General features: G+C 47.0%; 1 protein-coding gene and 1 pseudogene across 2 annotated transcripts in view; both read right to left on the bottom strand.

Moving 5' to 3' along the window:
• ACAD10 (acyl-CoA dehydrogenase family member 10) overlaps positions 1–19,910 on the bottom strand; it is a 226,918-nt gene that overhangs the window by 199,330 nt on the left and 7,678 nt on the right. The gene's annotated exons all lie outside the window — the stretch shown is intronic.
• On the bottom strand, positions 11,431–11,549 carry LOC134944147 (5S ribosomal RNA; annotated as a pseudogene).

Raw genomic sequence — 19,910 nt, 5'->3', positions numbered from 1 at the left:
CTGCGCGGCTGGCGGGAGCGCAGCACGCCATGTTGCCCACACATACACAGGCACTGCAGGGTGCAGGGCACGGGGGCGCCCTGGGCAGTATGAAACCTATGAAAACTGGCATAAATAAGGGGCATAAGTTGCTGAGGCACAGTCCTATCCCCGCCAGTATAAAAAATTACCTCATAAAAGCTGAGGAGAAAAACGCCATTGAAGAGTGGAGCTTCCTCCTCAGTCAGCCAGAACACTGCTCAGCGCCATTTTCTCTCTCTCCTCAGGCTGCAGAGACAACGCTGGTCCTCCTCCACTACTGAACAAGTATCAGGGTGCAAAACAGGGGGGGGCACAGTGAATTTGGTGCTATATAATTGTGTGATTAGCATTATAAAAGCGCTGCATGTCAGTGGGCATTTTGTGTTCACAGACATTGTGTTACTGGCGCTGGGTTGTGAACTGGCAAATCCTATCTGTGTCCCTCTGACAGATTTTACTGTGGGTCTGTCCCCTATAAGTCCCGGAGTGTCTGTGGTGTGGTTGTGCACGTGTGGGACATCTCTGTGGCAAGGAATCTCTTCCTCTGTGGGAGACGTTAGAGACACAGAAGTGTAATATGACACCAAGAGCCTGACTGGGTGAAAAGTTACATGATAGTGTGAATCATATCAGTAAGAGGTTGGACTGAATCTCATACAGAAAACTGAATAAAATCTGTTGAAGATGTGATTTTTAATAGTTCTACCTTTCATCCACAGGGACCTTTCTGGGTCACATACAAATTTGCACAAGTAGTACAAACTGATACCGACACGGACTCTGATTCCTGTGTCGACACTAGTGATTCCAGGGGAATAGGTCCTAAGTTAGCAAAAAGCATTCAAAACATGTTTTAGCTATAAAGGAGCTGTTAGAAGTTACGAAGCCCCCTCTTTTACCACAAGGAGAGGGTTTACTTTAGTAAAGAAGTAATGTAATTTTCCCTCCACCTCAGGAGTTGAACAGTCTCTTGGAAGAAGTCTGATTTAACCTGAAAAGAAATTTCAGATTCCCAAAAGGAATTCAGGCAGCTTACCTTTTTCCAAAAGGTGGGAGTCACCCTGCATTTTAGACAGGGCCCTGTCAGAAAAGAGGAAAGGTGTTTCTCCCTGCGCCTGGAATGGCTTCACTTAAGGAGCCGACAGACCGCAAGTGAGTGAGGTGATCTATTGATGTGGCCAATGGGACACTACTCAGGCCGACCATTGTCTGTGCGTGGGTGAGTAGTGCTATTGAACAGTGGTCAGAAAACTTGTCATTAGACATTGACACAATAGATGGAGTTGAGATACTCCTAACGTTAGGTCATATCAAAGACGCTGCTGCGTACGTACTAGAAACCATTAAATATATTGGTCTCTTGGGATCAAGAACCGCTACCATGGCAGTATCGGCTCGGATGGCGTTGTGGATTCGCCAGTGGAATGCTGATGCAGATTCCAAAAGAAATAAGGAAGCTCTCCCGTATAAAAGGTGAGGCCTTGTTTGGTGATGGGCTGGATGCGTTAGTCTCGGCGGCTACCGCAGGTAAGTCGACATTCTTGCCTTATGCTCCTACACAGGCAAAAAAAGACATCACTCTCACATGCAGTCCTTTCGGCTCAACAAATACAAAAAGGCCAAAGGTCTCTCCTTTTTTTGCAGGTAGGGGAAAAGGAAAGAAATCCGCAGCGTCTCCCGGATCGCAGGAGCAGAAGTCCACCCCTGCTTCTACCAAATCTGCAGCATAACGCTGGGGCTCCTTTGCGAGAGTCCGCTCGGGTGGGAGCACGTGTGAAACTTTTCAGTCAAATCTGGATTCAATCTGGCCTGGACCAATGGGTCTTACAAATAGTGTCCCATGGGTACAAACTAGAGTTTCAAGATGTCCCCCCATGCCGATTTTTCAAATCGACCTTGCCAGCTTCTCTTCCGGGAAGAGAGGCAGTAACAACGGCAATTCAAAAATTGTCAGGATCAGGTCATTGTCCTGGTACCCTTGGCACAGCAAGTAGAAGGTTTTTATTCAAGCCTTTTCATAGTCCTGAAGCCGGATGGCTCGGTCAGACGGAATTTAAACTTGAAAATTCTGAATCTCTACCTGAAAAGGTTCAAGTTCAAGATGGAATCCCTGAGGGTAGTGATTTCCAGTCTGGAGGAGGGGGACTTCATGGTGTCAGTAGACATAAAGGATGCTTACTTGCATGTTCCCATTTTTTCCTCCTCACCAAGCTTATCTGAGACTCGCAGTACAGGATTGCCATTACCAGTTCCAGACGGACTCTCCACAACACCGAGGGTATTCACCAAGGTGATGGCGGAGATGATGGTCCTCCTTCGTTAAAAAGGAGTCAATATAATTCCTTATCTGGACGATCTCCTGATAAAAGCGAGATCCAGGGAACAGTTGGTGCAGAACATCGCACTCTCCCTGTCAATACTCCAACAACATGGTTGGATCATGAATTTTCCAAAGTCGCAGTTGGAACCGACGACAAGATTGTCCTTTTTAGGGATGATTCTGGACACAGAAGTACGGAGAGTATTTCTTCCAGTGGAAAAGGCTCTGGAAATCCAGAAAATGGTCAAACAAATTGTCACGATCCGGGTATCTGGACGCCATTACTTACCCTTCAGATGCCTCCTAAGGCGGGCTCAGCGTTCCAGGACCGGATTCCGTTGTTCCTGAGTTTCCACATACAGAGTGGTCTTTTCATCAGCCGCGGCCTCCGCTGTGCCCGCGTGGTTAAATGTGCATCTATCAGCCTGGCGTCTCCTGTCTCCGGTGGCCGGCGCCGCCATTACTGTTTCCCAGACCACATGGATTACAAACCAAACTTCCCTCCAAGTGTCTGCATGGGCGCAGCCATCTTGGATTCTGTCATCTGATCATTTCCACCAATCTGCTGTCTGTGTTGTTGATTTGCATAATTGCCTAGCCAACCCCTTCCTTGCTGCAGGTATAAGTAAGCTGTACCTGAGCAAGGAAGACGTCAGTGCTTTGGTTGTCAAACCTAGTTCCTGTTTGTCTCTCTTCTATGATTGTCTTCCAGGTTCCAGCTCCTGTCTCAAGACTTCCACCATAGAGACCCGCACCAGCATTCCACCTGCGGTGTAGCCTGACTCTCCAATCCATTGTGGATTCATCTGTTTCCAGCTACAACACTACCTGCTTCCAGCCTCAGCTTCCAGCAGAGTACAGCTTCCCTTAAAGGGCCGGTGTCCTTTCTACACTTTACCACTCTCCACCGGAATTATTATTTCTCCGCTCTCAAGTTCTACATTTCAGTTCACATTTCATCGCTCCCAAAGTTCATTTATTATTTAACTGGTTCCAGCCAGTATCCACTCCGTGCTAACAACAGTCTGGTTCCAGCCAGTATCCACAGCAGCTGTTTTACCTTCAGCAACCCAGCTCTTCCTGGAACACCAGCTGGTATAATCCTGGGTTATCTCCATTGCTACAGCCGGGCCTGGTAAGGACTTTCCATCTAGAAGATCATAAGAACTATCTCACACTACCAGTGCCCTGTGGCTCCTGCCATGCTGTAGTACTCAGGAACTGTATTTATTCTTTGCTGACTTTTACGTTTTCTTTTATTGCTGCTGTGATGCGGAGTTGTCATAATAAACATCATTGACTTTTATCTAAGTTGTCGTGGTCACGCCTTCGGGCAGTTATTATTCATGTTACTTACATGTCCAGGGGTCTGATACAACCTCCCAGGTTCCGGTACATCTCAGCCCCTACAACTGAGGCTGCCTCCCGTCAGCTCAGGCCCTCAGTTGTGACAGTAAGCACTGACCTAATGAATCCAGCCGGAGACCAGGATCAAGCGGCCAGGCCGATGCAAGAACTGGCAGCCCGACTAGAACATCAGGAGGCTGCACAGGGCCACATCATCCGCTGTCTCCAGGATCTCTCTACTCGGCTGGATGGGATTCAGACAACTCTCCGTGGATCAGGCGCGTCTGGTGCGTCAACCACAGTGACTCCAGCTATAACCCCACCCACCTTACCCATTTCTGCTCCACGTCTTCATCTTCCAACGCCAGCAAAATTTGACGGATCTCCAAGATTCTGCAGGGGATTTCTCAACCAGTGTGAGATTCAGTTTGAGCTACAACCTGGCAATTTTCCCAGTGACCGTACAAAAATTGCCTACATTATTTCTCTTCTCAGTGGCTCAGCCCTTGATTGGGCATCACCGTTATGGGAGAGGTCCGACACCCTGCTATCTTCTTACACTGCATTTGTGTCAACATTCAGGCGCATCTTCGACGAGCCAGGCCGGGTAACTTCAGCTTCGTCTGAGATTCTCCGTTTACGCCAGGAATCACGTACTGTAGGACAATATCTTATACAGTTCCAGATCCTGGCATCCGAACTGGCATGGAACGACGAGGCCCTGTATGCTGCATTCTGGCATGGTTTATCCGAGCGTATTAAAGATGAGTTAGCTACCAGAGACTTACCCTCCAAGTTAGATGAGCTAATCTCACTTTGTACGAAAGTTGACTTGCGTTTCAGAGAGAGAGCAACTGAGCGTGGAAGATCATCTGCTCCAAAATCTTCTACTCCTCCTCCTCGCCAACTGTCACCAACTACAGATGAACCCATGCAAATTGGCCGTTCCCGTTTAACTCCTGCTGAGCGCCGAAGACGTCTCTCCGAGTTTCTCTGTCTGTATTGTGCAGCTTCGTCTCACACCATTAATGCCTGTCCCAAACGTCCGGGAAACTCCAAATCCTAGCTCGCCAAGGAGAGGGCCGGCTAGGAGTAATGATCTCCTCTCCATCTCCTCAAGATTGTAACCTCCCAGTCTCGCTTCAAGTTGCTCAACGTTATCAGAACGTCATTGCCCTCCTGGATTCCGGAGCAGCTGGGAACTTTATTACTGAAGCCTATGTTAATCGGTGGTCCCTACCCACCGAGAGACTTCCTTCGTCCTTTTCCTTAACTGCTGTGGATGGCAGTAAAATTTTTGATACAGTTATTTCTCTAAGGACTCTACCAGTTCGTCTGAGAGTGGGAGTTCTTCATTCCGAACTTATTTCATTTTTAGTGATTCCAAGAGCCACACATCCTGTGGTCCTGGGCCTTCCATGGCTCCGTCTTCACAATCCTACAATTGATTGGACGACTACGCAAATCCTGGCATGGGGTTCCTCCTGTACTAAGACATGTTTGTTTAAAGTGTTGCCTGTCTGTTCTTCCTCCCCCAGGTCGTCTGATGTTCCACCTCCTCCATATCAAGATTTCACGGATGTGTTCAGTAAAGCTTCTGCTGATATCCTTCCTCCTCATAGAGAATGGGACTGCCCGATTGATCTCGTTCCAGGGAAGGTTCCACCTCGAGGCCGAACTTATCCGTTGTCTCTCCCCGAGACACATTCTATGGAGGAATACATTAAAGAGAACCTAGCAAAGGGGTTCATTCGACCTTCTTCTTCTCCAGCCGGCGCAGGCTTCTTTTTTGTAAAGAAGAAAGATGGTGGTCTGCGGCCGTGCATCGACTACAGAGGTTTGAACGACATTACCATCAAGAACCGCTATCCTTTACCCCTGATTACTGAGCTCTTTGACAGAGTTAGCGGAGCTACCATCTTTACAAAGCTGGACTTGCGAGGTGCATACAATCTCATCCGGATCCGTGAGGGTGACGAGTGGAAGACCGCATTTAACACCCGTGACGGACATTATGAGTACCTCGTCATGCCCTTCGGATTGAGCAATGCTCCAGCTGTCTTCCAGCATTTCGTCAATGAGATCTTCAGAGACATTCTATACCGTCATGTCGTGGTCTATCTAGATGATATCCTCATTTTTGCCAACGATTTAGAGGAACATCGTTTCTGGGTAAAGGAGGTTCTGTCCCGTCTCCGTGTCAATCATCTCTACTGCAAATTAGAGAAATGCGTCTTTGAAGTCAAGTCCATTCCGTTTCTAGGGTACATTGTGTCCGGTTCCGGACTAGAGATGGATCCTGAGAAACTACAAGCAATCCAGAATTGGCCGGTACCCTTAACCCTCAAAGGGGTCCAGAGGTTCTTAGGGTTCGCCAATTATTACCGAAAGTTTATACGAGACTTTTCCACCATTGTGGCGCCTATTACTGCTTTCACCAAGAAGGGTGCTAACCCGTCCAAGTGGTCTGAAGAAGCCATGCAAGCTTTTCATCTTTTAAAACAGAGGTTCATCTCTGCACCTGTCCTGAAACAGCCTGACATCGACTCTCCTTTCATCTTAGAGGTGGATGCCTCCTCCGTTGGAGTAGGAGCGGTGTTATCTCAGAGGGCTAAAGATGGTCATTTACATCCTTGCAGTTTCTTCTCACGGAAGTTCTCCCCAGCGGAGCGCAACTATGCCATTGGCGACCAGGAGTTGCTAGCCATCAAGCTCGCTCTAGAGGAGTGGAGATATCTGTTGGAGGGAGCTTCTCATTCAATCACCATCCTTACAGACCACAAGAACCTTCTATATCTAAAAGGCGCACAATGTCTCAACCCTCGTCAGGCCAGATGGGCACTTTTCTTTTCCAGGTTCGACTTTAAACTCCAGTTCTGTCCGGGCTCTCAGAATCGCAAGGCCGATGCCCTTTCCCGCTCATGGGAGCAAGAAAATGAGTCAGAGTCTTCAGACAAGCATCCTATTATAAATCCGTTGGCATTCTCCACGGTAGGGATGGACTCTACGCCCCCATCAGGGAAAAGTTTTGTGAAGCCGACACTAAGGAAGAAGCTCATGCATTGGGCCCATGCTTCCCGTTTTGCCGGACATACAGGTATCCAAAAAACCCTGGAGTTTATCTCTAGGTCCTATTGGTGGCCAACTCTGAAAAAGGACGTTTTGGAGTTTATTGCATCTTGCCCAAAGTGTGCTCAACATAAAGTATCCCGCCAGTCGCCTGCGGGGCAACTGGTTCCACTATCTGTTCCCCGTCGACCATGGACCCATTTGTCGATGGATTTTATTACAGATTTGCCCATGTGCAACAAGTTCAATACCATCTGGGTGGTAGTTGACCGGTTCACCAAGATGGCACACTTCATTCCTCTCACCGGTCTTCCGTCAGCTTCCAAGTTGGCTCAAGTATTCATACAAGAGATCTTCCGACTCCACGGTCTTCCAGAAGAAATTATCTCAGATCGAGGAGTTCAATTCACAGCCAAATTCTGGCGAAGTTTATGTCAAGTCCTCCAAGTCAAGTTAAAGTTTTCCACGGCTTACCATCCTCAGACCAATGGTCAAACTGAGAGGGTGAATCAGGACTTGGAGGCCTTCCTCCGCATCTATGTGTCCTCCTCTCAAGATGACTGGGTTCAATTACTTCCCTGGGCCGAGTTCTGTCATAACAACCAGTATCATTCTTCATCTTCTTCAACACCATTCTTCACCAACTTTGGATTCCACCCTAAAGTCCCTGAGTTCCAACCGCTTCCAGCAACTTCTGTTCCCGCAGTGGATATCACCTTGCATCAGTTTGCCAATATCTGGAAGAGCGTACGATCAGCTCTGCTCAAGGCATCGTTCAGGTACAAGAAGTTTGCGGATAAGAAGCGTCGAGCAGTTCCTGCTCTCAAGGTGGGTGATCGGGTATGGTTATCCACGAAGAATTTGAGGTTAAGAGTTCCCAGTATGAAGTTTGCACCTCGCTACATCGGTCCTTTCAAAATTGATCAAGTCATCAATCCTGTTGATTACAGACTCCAGTTACCTCCCTTCTTAAAAATACCCAGGACATTCCATGTTTCCCTGTTGAAACCGCTAATCTTGAATCGGTTTCATTCCTCACTTCCACCAACTCCGAAAGTCCAAACTCAACGAGGCGTTGAGTATGAAGTGGCCAAGATCCTGGACTCACGTCACCGTTACGGTCAACTTCAGTATCTCATTGACTGGAAGGGCTATGGTCCTGAAGAACGCTCTTGGACCAATGCCTCTGACGTCCATGCTCCTGCCTTGGTCCGAAATTTCCACGCAAAGTTTCCTTTAAAGCCTAAGAAGTGTCCTGGGGCCACTCCTAAAGGGGGGGGTGCTGTCACGATCCGGGTATCTGGACGCCATTACTTACCCTTCAGATGCCTCCTAAGGCGGGCTCAGCGTTCCAGGACCGGATTCCGTTGTTCCTGAGTTTCCACATACAGAGTGGTCTTTTCATCAGCCGCGGCCTCCGCTGTGCCCGCGTGGTTAAATGTGCATCTATCAGCCTGGCGTCTCCTGTCTCCGGTGGCCGGCGCCGCCATTACTGTTTCCCAGACCACATGGATTACAAACCAAACTTCCCTCCAAGTGTCTGCATGGGCGCAGCCATCTTGGATTCTGTCATCTGATCATTTCCACCAATCTGCTGTCTGTGTTGTTGATTTGCATAATTGCCTAGCCAACCCCTTCCTTGCTGCAGGTATAAGTAAGCTGTACCTGAGCAAGGAAGACGTCAGTGCTTTGGTTGTCAAACCTAGTTCCTGTTTGTCTCTCTTCTATGATTGTCTTCCAGGTTCCAGCTCCTGTCTCAAGACTTCCACCATAGAGACCCGCACCAGCATTCCACCTGCGGTGTAGCCTGACTCTCCAATCCATTGTGGATTCATCTGTTTCCAGCTACAACACTACCTGCTTCCAGCCTCAGCTTCCAGCAGAGTACAGCTTCCCTTAAAGGGCCGGTGTCCTTTCTACACTTTACCACTCTCCACCGGAATTATTATTTCTCCGCTCTCAAGTTCTACATTTCAGTTCACATTTCATCGCTCCCAAAGTTCATTTATTATTTAACTGGTTCCAGCCAGTATCCACTCCGTGCTAACAACAGTCTGGTTCCAGCCAGTATCCACAGCAGCTGTTTTACCTTCAGCAACCCAGCTCTTCCTGGAACACCAGCTGGTATAATCCTGGGTTATCTCCATTGCTACAGCCGGGCCTGGTAAGGACTTTCCATCTAGAAGATCATAAGAACTATCTCACACTACCAGTGCCCTGTGGCTCCTGCCATGCTGTAGTACTCAGGAACTGTATTTATTCTTTGCTGACTTTTACGTTTTCTTTTATTGCTGCTGTGATGCGGAGTTGTCATAATAAACATCATTGACTTTTATCTAAGTTGTCGTGGTCACGCCTTCGGGCAGTTATTATTCATGTTACTTACATGTCCAGGGGTCTGATACAACCTCCCAGGTTCCGGTACATCTCAGCCCCTACAACTGAGGCTGCCTCCCGTCAGCTCAGGCCCTCAGTTGTGACACAAATATTGAAACCAACAAGCGCGTCGATTCATCAATGCATTCGGTTGTTGGGGGAAAATGGTAACAGCCTACGAGGCCATACAGTTTGGCCGATTTCATGCCAGAGTATTCCAGTGGGACCTGTTGGACAAGTGGTCCGGATCCCACCTACACATGCACCGGAAAATAATCATGTCCCCCAAAGCCAGGATTTCGCTCCTGTGGTGGCTACACAGTTCTCACCTACTAGAGGGACGCAGGTTTGGGATTCACGACTGGGTCCTAATAACGACGGATGCAAGTCTCCGAGGCTGGGGAGCTGTCACTCAGGGGGAAAGCTTCCAAGGAAAATGGTCAAGCCTGCCTTCACATAAACGTGCTGGAATTGAGAGCCATTTACAACGGCTTTCTACAAGCGGTACATCTTCTTCAAGATCATCCCGTGCAGATCCAGTCGGACAATGTAACAGCAGTAGCGTACATAAACAGGCAAGGCGGAACGAAAAGCAGAGCAGCAATGGCAGAGGTGTCAAGGATTCTCCTCTGGGCAGAAAGACATGTAAGAGCTCTGTCGGCGATTTTCATTCCGGGAGTGGACAACTGGGAAGCAGACTTCCTCAGCAGACACGATCTCCATCCAGGAGAGTGGGGCCTCCACCAAGAAGTCTTCACAGAGGTGACAAGTCTCTGGGGAGTTCCTCAAGTAGACATGATGGCATCTCATCTCAACAAGAAGCTTCAGAGATATTGTTCCAGGTCGAGAGACCCTCAAGCAATAGCAGTGGATGCACTGGTGGCCCAGAGGGTATTCCGGTCGGTGTATGTCTTCCCTCCATTTCCGCTGATTCCAAAAGTTCTCAAGATAATGAGAACAAGAGTTCAAACAATATTCATTGCCCCAGACTGGCCAAGGAGGGCTTGGTACCCAGATCTTCAGGAGTTGCTCATAGAAGATCCTCGGCCTCTTCCTCTTCGAGAGGACCTGCTACAGCAGGGGTCGTGCGTGTATCAAGACTTACCGCGGCTACGTTTGATGGCATGGCTGTTGAGTGCCGGATCCTAGCCCGAAAGGGTATTCCCAAGGAAGTCATCCCCACTCTTATTCAGGCCAGGAAAGGAGTAACGTCTAAACATTACCACAGTATTTGGAGAAAATATGTGTGTCTTGGTGTGAATCCAAGAAGGCTCCTACGGAAGAGTTTGAGTTGGGACATTTTCTGCAGGCTGGTGTGGATGTGGGCCTTAGATTGGAGTCAATTAAGGTCCAGATTTCGGCCTTATCGGTTTTCTTCCAAAAACAATTGGCCTCTCTTCCTGAAGTTCAGACCTTCGTGAAAGGGGTTCTGCACATCCAGCCTCCATTTGTGCCTCCAGTGGCACCATGGGACCTTAATGTGGTGTTGCATTTCCTTCAATCGGATTGGTTTGAACCTCTACAGGAAATAGAGTTGAAGTTTCTCACTTGGAAAGTGGTGATGCTTTTGGCCTTGGCATCCGCAAGGCGGGTGTCTGAGTTGGGGGCCTTGTCTCACAAGAGTCCTTACCTGATCTTAAATGAAGATAGAGCGGAGTTGAGAACTCGCCAACATTTTCTTCCAAAGGTGGTTTTGTCTTTCCACATAAACCAACCTATTGTGGTGCCAGTGGCTACTGACACCTTATCTGCGTCTTGCAAAGGGAGAAAAAGAAAGCTCTTGTGTGGGCGCACTCGTAATTCGATCTAGGAGAATTCCTAGGATATATAAGGAATAGTGTTAAAACATCTATTTATTGTTCAAAGTTAAAAATTAATATAGTTACCCACGTATATGATCCAACCGTGACTGAGAAAGAAAATTGTTATGAAAAATTTTAAAATGTTCTGGTCTGTTAATCACAGGGAGTGATTAGAAGGGTGGGAGACACTTGATTGTCTGACACCTGTTTCTCCTGACCAGTACAGAAATTCTGTATTAATGGGACCAAGAGGAAGTCAGGGTAATCTTTTGTGCATTTATAAGAGACCATTTACTGGGTCAATACTATACACTTTGCTGGTTAAACGTCTGTTCCTAAAGACACGTATGAAATAATAAACAATTGAATAATTAATTAATTATTATCTTCATGGCCTGGTACTGAATTGATAATCAACAGACGGAAGATATGAAGGAAGAAAAAATGGTGATGCTGCTGTTGGTATCACTTTTCTCATAGAGAAAAATAATTCATACTCTACAACATCGGGTATTCACAGGAGGTCTCCTCCCCCGATACTAACCCAGCCCAACGCTGTTTGGCTTCCAAGATCGGACGAGATTGGGCATTTGCAGCGTGGTATGGTAGTAGAGAGGAATATGTGATTTGTGTACCAATGAGAGTGCACCTATATAGGAATTTTGAAGAAACAAAGTTATGCCAGAAAAGAGAAGTATAACATGTGGATCTACTTTCCACGTTAGTCACGGCCAAGCGAACACCACTCAATGGGTGCCGTGTGCCCTGAATCGTGAATGAGAGTCCACGGAAAAAAAAGTAAAAGTCAGAAAAAAATTATACCAAGGATTATATAATTATTTTAAACCATTAGGCCAATCCTAAATAATATGTAGATCATACGTGATCATATACGGAGACACTAAGTATAACCGTCACTTAGGATTAGAAAGAAAGCACAACCCGGACACAGGAACAATAATTCTCTGACAAGCTATGTGTTGGATATTAGGTATATGCCAAAAGCCGATAGACACTAGCAGAAATGAAAATGAGAATGTTATCCCTTTATAGGATGTCTAAATTAGTTTGTGATAATCTCTGTACGTATATTACAAGTATTTTGCCCAAGGTTATATACAGTATATTGGCACACAGAATTTGTAACTATACCCTGCAATAATACAAGTAATTTAGAGACGATGTATCGCACAATAATTATGCATTAGAAGGTAAGTATGTGTCAGTAAGGCGTATTGTACTATACTGTCGCTTAGATACATTCACCCTGCGGGTGCAGGCTTACGATACAGTCCATTGTGCGGTTAGATAGGGCTTGTTCACTTCCTGGAACATCTCTAACGGGTGAAACGCGTTTTCCACAGGACCACCACAGGGGACCTTCTCACGGAGTCATTTGCTGGCAGCAGTCTCTCCTATAACCGTGACACTCTGGAACATCTCTATCTAACTCCTAGATCGAATTAAGAGTGCGCCCACACAAGAGCTTTCTTTTTCTCCCTTTGCAAGTACTAGTACTTCCTAGCTCTGGGCGCACCGCCAAAAAGGACTATAATTTAAAGAGTTAATAAAATTCTCTCTCTAGAAATTATAAATCGTCCATCTTTGGTTTTTCACTTATTACCTATACTTTGACCTGTGCCCGGTCGTCCCCTTTTTGTCACCTTATCTGCGTCAAAGTCTCTAGATGTGGTTAGGGCTTTGAAGATTTATGTCGCTAGAACAGCTCGGATACGGAAAACAGAGGCTCTGTTTGTCCTGTATGCTCCCAACAAGATTGGGTTTCCTGCTTCCAAGCAGACTATTGCGCACTGGATCAGAGGTACGATTCAGCACGCTCATTCTACGGCTGGATTGCCGTTTCCGATGTTGGTGAAGGCCCATTCTACTAGGAAGGTGGGCTCATCCTGGGCGGCTGCCCGGGGGGTCTCGGCATTACAACTTTGCCGAGCAGCTACTTGGTCAGGGTCAAGCACAAGTTTGACACCTTGGCCGATGAGGACCTCAAGTTTGGTCAATCGGTGCTGCAGGGCATCCGCACTCTCCTGCCCGTACTGGAGCTTTGGTATAAACCCCATGGTCATGAAGTGGACCCCAGCATCCTCTAGGACATATGAGAAAACAGGATTTTAATACCTACCGGTAAATCATTTTCTCCTAGTCCGTAGAGGATGCTGGGCGCCCGACCCAGTGCGTACTTTACCTGCAGTTTTTTGTTTATTAGAGTTACACAAGTTGTGTTATATTAGTTTTCAGCATGTTGCTGTAATGGTTTATGCTTGTCGGCGTGAGTTCTGTTGAATGCCATGTTGTGCAGCATGGTTGAGGTGTGAGCTGGTATGATTCTCACCATTAGTATTACAGTATATCCTTTCCTCGAAATGTCCGTCTCCCTGGGCACGGTTCCTATAACTGAGGTCTGGAGGAGGGGCATAGAGGGAGGAGCCAGTTCACACCCTTGAAAAGTCTTAAAGTGCCCATGGCTCCTGCGGAACCGTCTATACCCCATGGTCATGAAGTGGACCCCAGCATCCTCTACGGACTAGGAGAAAAGGATTTACCGGTAGGTATTAAAATCCTGTTTTCATTAACCACACGTGCTGAGGTAACCATAAGTCACTGGTGGCAATTTTATGATTGAGGTATCTGGGAAATTGGCTGGCATGTTGTGACAATTATTATTACTGCTACCAGTTATTTATATAGCGCACACATATTCCACAATTTACAGATAATATTTGGCCAATCACATCAGTCCCTGCCCTAGTAGAGTTTACAATCTATATTTCCTACGTGTACATCAACACACATTAATGCTAGGGTAAACTTTGTTGGGAGCAAATTAACCAAGCAGTATATTTTTAGCGTGTGAGGGGAAATCGGAGTACCTGGAGGAAACCCATGCAAGTTCACTGAAAATATACAAACTCCACACTGCTAGGGGCCACGGTGGGAATCGAGCCCATGATTTCAGTGCTGTGAGGCAGTAATGTTATCCATTACACCGCCCATGCATATTCTGAACAACAGTAACACCTGTATCTTATTTGGAACAGGTTTTTTTTACATTTATGCTGCCAAGAAACAGTAATGTATTAACTTTATTTCTGCATGTTTTGTCTCCAGACTTCTACTCTAATTTAAACATTACATCAGCATCTGATAGCATTCATAAACCAATACCTATTACATTATATGTACCCTTAGGACTGGGACCCTAGGTTGAATGGCTCCTGCACATAGGGATAAGAATAATAGTGGATCCCCCATCCCATTCCTATATGGCATACTGACCAAATAAACAGCAATAAGACATGATAACAACGTAATGTTCTCATGATCAGTTTTTAAGTGGCACATAATTTATGGGATCCGGTCTCTAGGTCGACAGTAATTAGGTCGACCACTATTGGTCGACAGTAACTAGGTCGACAGGGTCTCTAGGTCGACGTGAGTTTATCACAATTTTGTTCTTTTTTTAAAACTTTTTCATACTTAACGATCCAATAGGAATAGTAACCCGTGCCGAGTGCAGCGGTAGCGGAGCGCGAGCCATGCGAGGGGACACAGTGCACTAATTGGGGTTCCCGGTCACTGTACGGAGAAAACTACACAAAAAAAACATTAAAAAACTCATGTCAACCTTTTGACATAGACCATGTCGACCTACAAACCCTATCGACCTAGTTACTGTCGACCAACAGTGGTCGACCTTCCATACACCCATTTTTGCTGATGAAATGTGTTACAGGTTGAGTATCCCATATCCAAATACGAAATATTACAAAATACAGAATTTTTTGAGTGATAGTGAAATAGTGAAACTTTTGTTTTCTGATGGCTCAATGTACACACACTTTGTTTAATACACAAAGTTATTAAAAATATTGGCTAAAATGACCTTCAGGCTGTGTGTATAAGGTGTATATGTAACATAATAAGAAATTACTTACCGATAATTCTATTTCTCATAGACCGTAGTGGATGCTGGGGACTCCGTCAGGACCATGGGGAATAGCGGCTCCGCAGGAGACAGGGCACAAAAGCAAGCTTTTAGGATCACATGGTGTGTACTGGCTCCTCCCCCTATGACCCTCCTCCAAGCCTCAGTTAGGTACTGTGCCCGGACGAGCGTACACAATAAGGAAGGATCTTGAATCCCGGGTAAGACTCATACCAGCCACACCAATCACACCGTACAACTTGTGATCTGAACCCAGTTAACAGTATGATAACACAGAAGTAGCCTCTAAAAAAAGATGGCTCACAACAATAATAACCCGATTTTTGTAACAATAACTATGTACAAGTATTGCAGACAATCCGCACTTGGGATGGGCGCCCAGCATCCACTACGGACTATGAGAAATAGAATTATCGGTAAGTAAATTCTTATTTTCTATAACGTCCTAGTGGATGCTGAGGACTCCGTCAGGACCATGGGGATTATACCAAAGCTCCCAAACGGGCGGGAGAGTGCGGATGACTCTGCAGCACCGAATGAGAGAACTCCAGGTCCTCCTCAGCCAGGGTATCAAATTTGTAGAATTTTACAAACGTGTTCCCCCCTGACCACGTAGCTGCTCGGCAAAGTTGTAAAGCCGAGACCCCTCGGGCAGCCGCCCAAGATGAGCCCACCTTCCTTGTGGAATGGGCATTTACAGATTTTGGCTGTGGCAGGCCAGCCACAGAATGTGCAAGCTGAATTGTACTACAAATCCAACGAGCAATAGTCTGCTTAGAAGCAGGAGCACCCAGCTTTTTGGGTGCATACAATATAAACAGCAAGTCAGACTTTCTGACTCCAGCCGTCCTGGAATTATATATATATATATATATATATATATATATATTTATTTTCAGGGCCCTGACAACGTCTAGCAACCTGGAGTCCTCCAAGTCCCTAGTAGCCGCAGGCACCACAATAGGTTGTTTCAGGTGAACGCTGACACCACCTTAGGAAGAAACTGGGGACGAGTCCGCAGTTCTGCCCTGTCCGAATGGAAAATCAAATATGGGCTTCTGTAAGACAAAGCCGCCAATTCTGACACTCGCCTGGCCGAGGCCAGGGCCAACAGCATGGTAACTTTCCATGTGAGATATTTCAAATCCACAGATTTGAGCGGTTCAAACCAATATGATTTGAGGAATCCCAACACTACGTTGAGATCCCACGGTGCCACTGGAGGCACAAAAAAGGGCTGTATATGCAATACTCCCTTGACAAATGTCTGGACTTCAGGAACTGAAGCCAATTTTTTCTGGAAGAAAATCTACAGGGCCGAAACTTGAACCTTAATGGACCCCAATTTGAGGCTCATAGACACTCCTGTTTGCAGGAAGTGCAGAAATCGACCTAGTTGAAATTTCTTCGTGGGGCCTTCCTGGCCTCACTCACGCAACATATTTTCACCACATGTGGTGATAACGTTGTGCGGTCACCTCCTTCCTGGCTTTGACCAGGGTAGGTATGACCTCTTCCGGAATGCCTTTTCCCTTAGGATCCGGCGTTCAACTGCCATGCCGTCAAACGCAGCCGCGGTAAGTCTTGGAACAGACATGGTACTTGCTGAAGCAAGTCCCTTCTTAGCTCCCGAGGCCATTAGTCCTCTGTGAGCATCTCTTGAAGTTCCGGGTACCAAGTCCCTCTTGGCCAATCCGGAGCCACGAGTATAGTTCTTACTCCTCTACGTCTTATAATTCTCAATACCTTGGTTATGAGAAACAGAGGAGGGAACACATACACCGACTGTAACACCCACGGTGTTACCAGGACATCCACAGCTATCGCCTGAAGGTCTCGTGACCTGGCGCAATACCTGTCCCGTTTTTTGTTCGGGCGGGACGCCATCATGTCCACCTTTGGTCTTTCCCAACGGTTCACAATCATGCGGAAAACTTCCCGATGAAGTTCCCACTCTCTCGGGTGGAGGTCGTGCCTGCTGAGGAAGTCTGCTTCCCAGTCGTCCACTCCCGGAATGAACACTGCTGACAGTGCTATCACATGATTTTCCGCCTAGCGAAAAATCCTTGCAGTTTTGCCACTGCCCCCTGCTTCTTGTGCCGCCCTTTCTGTTTACGTGGGCGACTGCCGTGATGTTATCCCACTGGATCAATACCGGCTGACCTTGAAGCAGAGGTCTTGCTAAGTTTAGAGCATTATAAATTTGCTCTTAGCGCCAGTATATTTATGTGGAGAGAATTCTCCAGACTTGATCACACTCCCTGGAAATTTTTTCCCTGTGTGACTGCTCTCCAGCCTCTCAGGCTGGCCTCCGTGGTCACCAGCATCCAATCCTGAATGCCGAATCTGCGGCCCTCTAGAAATGAGCACTCTGTAATCACCACAGGAGAGACACCCTTGTCCTTGGATATAGGGTTATCCGCTGATGCATCTGAAGATGCGATCCGGACCATTTGTCCATCAGATCCCACTGAAGAGTTCTTGCGTGAAATCTGCCGAATGGAATCGCTTCGTAATAAGCCACCATTTTTACCAGGACTCTTGTGCAATGATGCACTGACACTTTTCCTGGTTTTAGGAGGATCCCGATTAGCTCGGATAACTCCCTGGCTTTCTCCTCTGGGAGAAACACCTTTTTCTGGACTGTGTCCAGAATCATCCCTAGGACCAGCAGACGTGTCGTCGGAACAACTGCGGTTTTGGAATATTTAGAATCCACCCGTGTTATCGTAGAACTACTTGAGATAGTGCTACTCCGACCTCCAACTGTTCTCTGGACCTTGTTCTTATCAGGAGGTCGTCCATTTTCTTTGAAGACGAATCCTCATTTCGGTCATTACCTTGGTAAGGACCCGGGGTGCCTTGGACAATCCAACGGCATCGTCTGAAACTGATAGTGACAGTTCTGTACCACAAACCTGAGGTACCCTCGGTGAGAAAAGGCAAATTTTGGGACATGGAGGTAAGCATCCCTGATGTCCAGGGACACCATATAGTCCCCTTCTTCCCTTCGCTATCACTGCTCTGAGTGACTCCATCTGGATTTGAACTTTTGTAAGTGTTCAAATATTTCAGATTTAGAATAGGTCTCACCTAGCCTTCTGGCTTCAGTACCACCATATAGTGTGGAATAATACCCCTTTCCTTGTTGTAGGAGGGGTACTGTGATTATCACCTGCTGGGAATACAGCTTGTGAATTGTTTTCAATACTGCCTCCCTGTCGGAGGGAGACATTGGTACAGCAGACTACAGGAACCTGCGAGGGGGAAACGTCTCGACATTCCAATCTGTACCCCTTGGATACTACTTGTAGGATCCAGGGGTCCTGTACTGTCCCAGCGTCATGCTGAGAACTTGGTAGAAGCGTTGGAGGGCTTCTGTTCCTGGGAATGGGCTGCCTGCTGCAGTCTTCTTCCCTTTCCTCTATCCCTGGGCAGATATGACTCTTATAGGGACGAAAGGACTGAGGCTGAAAAGACGGTGTCTTTTTCTGCAGAGATGTGACTTAGGGTAAAAAACGGTGGATTTTCCAGCAGTTGCCGTGGCCACCAGGTCCCATGGACCGACCCCAAATAACTCCTCCCCTTTATACGGCAATACATCTTTGTGCCGTTTGGAATCTGCATCACCTGACCACTGTCGTGTCCATAAACATCTTCTTGCAGATATGGACATTGCATTTACTCTTGATGCCAGAGTGCAAATATCCCTCTGCGCATCTCGCATATATAGAAATGCATCCTTTAAATGCTCTATAGTCAATAAAATACTGTCCCTGTCAAGGGTATCAATATTTTTAGTCAGGGAATCCGACCCAGCCACCTCAGCTCTGCACATCCAGGCTGAGGCGATCGCTGGTCGCAGTATAACACCAGCATGTGTGTGTATACTTTTTAGGATATTTTCCAGCCTCCTATCAGCTGGCTCCTTAAGTACGGCCCTATCTGTAGATGGTACCGCCACTTGTTCTGATAAGCATGTGAGCGCCTTATCCACCCTAAGGGGTGTTTCCCAACGCGCCCTAACTTCTGGCGGGAAAGGGTATACCGCCAATAATTTTCTATCGGGGGAAACCCACGCATCATCACACACTTCATTTAATTTATCTGATTCAGGAAAAACTACAGGTAGTTTTTTCACATCCCACATCATACCCTTTTTTGTGGTACTTGTAGTATCAGAAATATGTAACACCTCCTTCATTGCCCTTAACGTGTGGCCCTAAAGGAAAATACGTTTGTTTCTTCACCGTCGACACTGAAATCAGTGTCCGTGTCTGGGTCTGTGTCGACCGACTGAGGTAAATGGGCGTTTTACAGCCCCTGACGGTGTTTTAGACGCCTGGACAGGTACTAATTTGTTCGCCGGCCGTCTCATGTCGTCAACCGGCTTGCAGCGTGTTGACATTATCACGTAATTCCATAAATAAGCCATCCATTCCGGTGTCGACTCCCTAGAGAGTGACATCACCATTACAGGCAATTTGCTCCGCCTCCTCACCAACATTTTCCTCATACATGTCGACACACACGTACCGACATACAGCACACACATAGGGAATGCTCTGATAGAGGACAGGACCCACTAGCCCTTTGGGGAGACAGAGGGAGAGTTTGCCAGCACACACCAAAACGCTATAATTATACAGGGACAACCTTTATATAAGTGTTCCTCCCTTATAGCATTTAATATATATTCATATCGCCAAATCAGTGCCCCCCCTCTCTGTTTTAACCCTGTTTCTGTAGTGCAGTGCAGGGGAGAGCATGGGAGCCTTCCCACCAGCATTTCTGTGAGGGAAAATGGCGCTGTGTGCTGAGGAGAATAGGCCCCGCCCCCTTTTCGGCGGGCTTCTTCTCCGGAGTTTGTGATATCTGGCAGGGGTTAAATACATCCATATAGCCTCAAGGGCTATATGTGATGTATTTTTCGCCATACAGGTATTATACATTGCTGCCCAGGGCGCCCCCCCCGCGCCCTGCACCCTCCGTGACTGCTGTGTGAAGTGTG

Source organism: Pseudophryne corroboree, chromosome 1 (assembly GCF_028390025.1).
Source record: "Pseudophryne corroboree isolate aPseCor3 chromosome 1, aPseCor3.hap2, whole genome shotgun sequence".
NCBI classification, from domain to species: Eukaryota; Metazoa; Chordata; class Amphibia; order Anura; family Myobatrachidae; genus Pseudophryne; species Pseudophryne corroboree.
The sequence above is the reverse complement of the archived record's forward strand: the minus strand, read 5'-3'. Positions and strand labels throughout refer to the sequence as shown.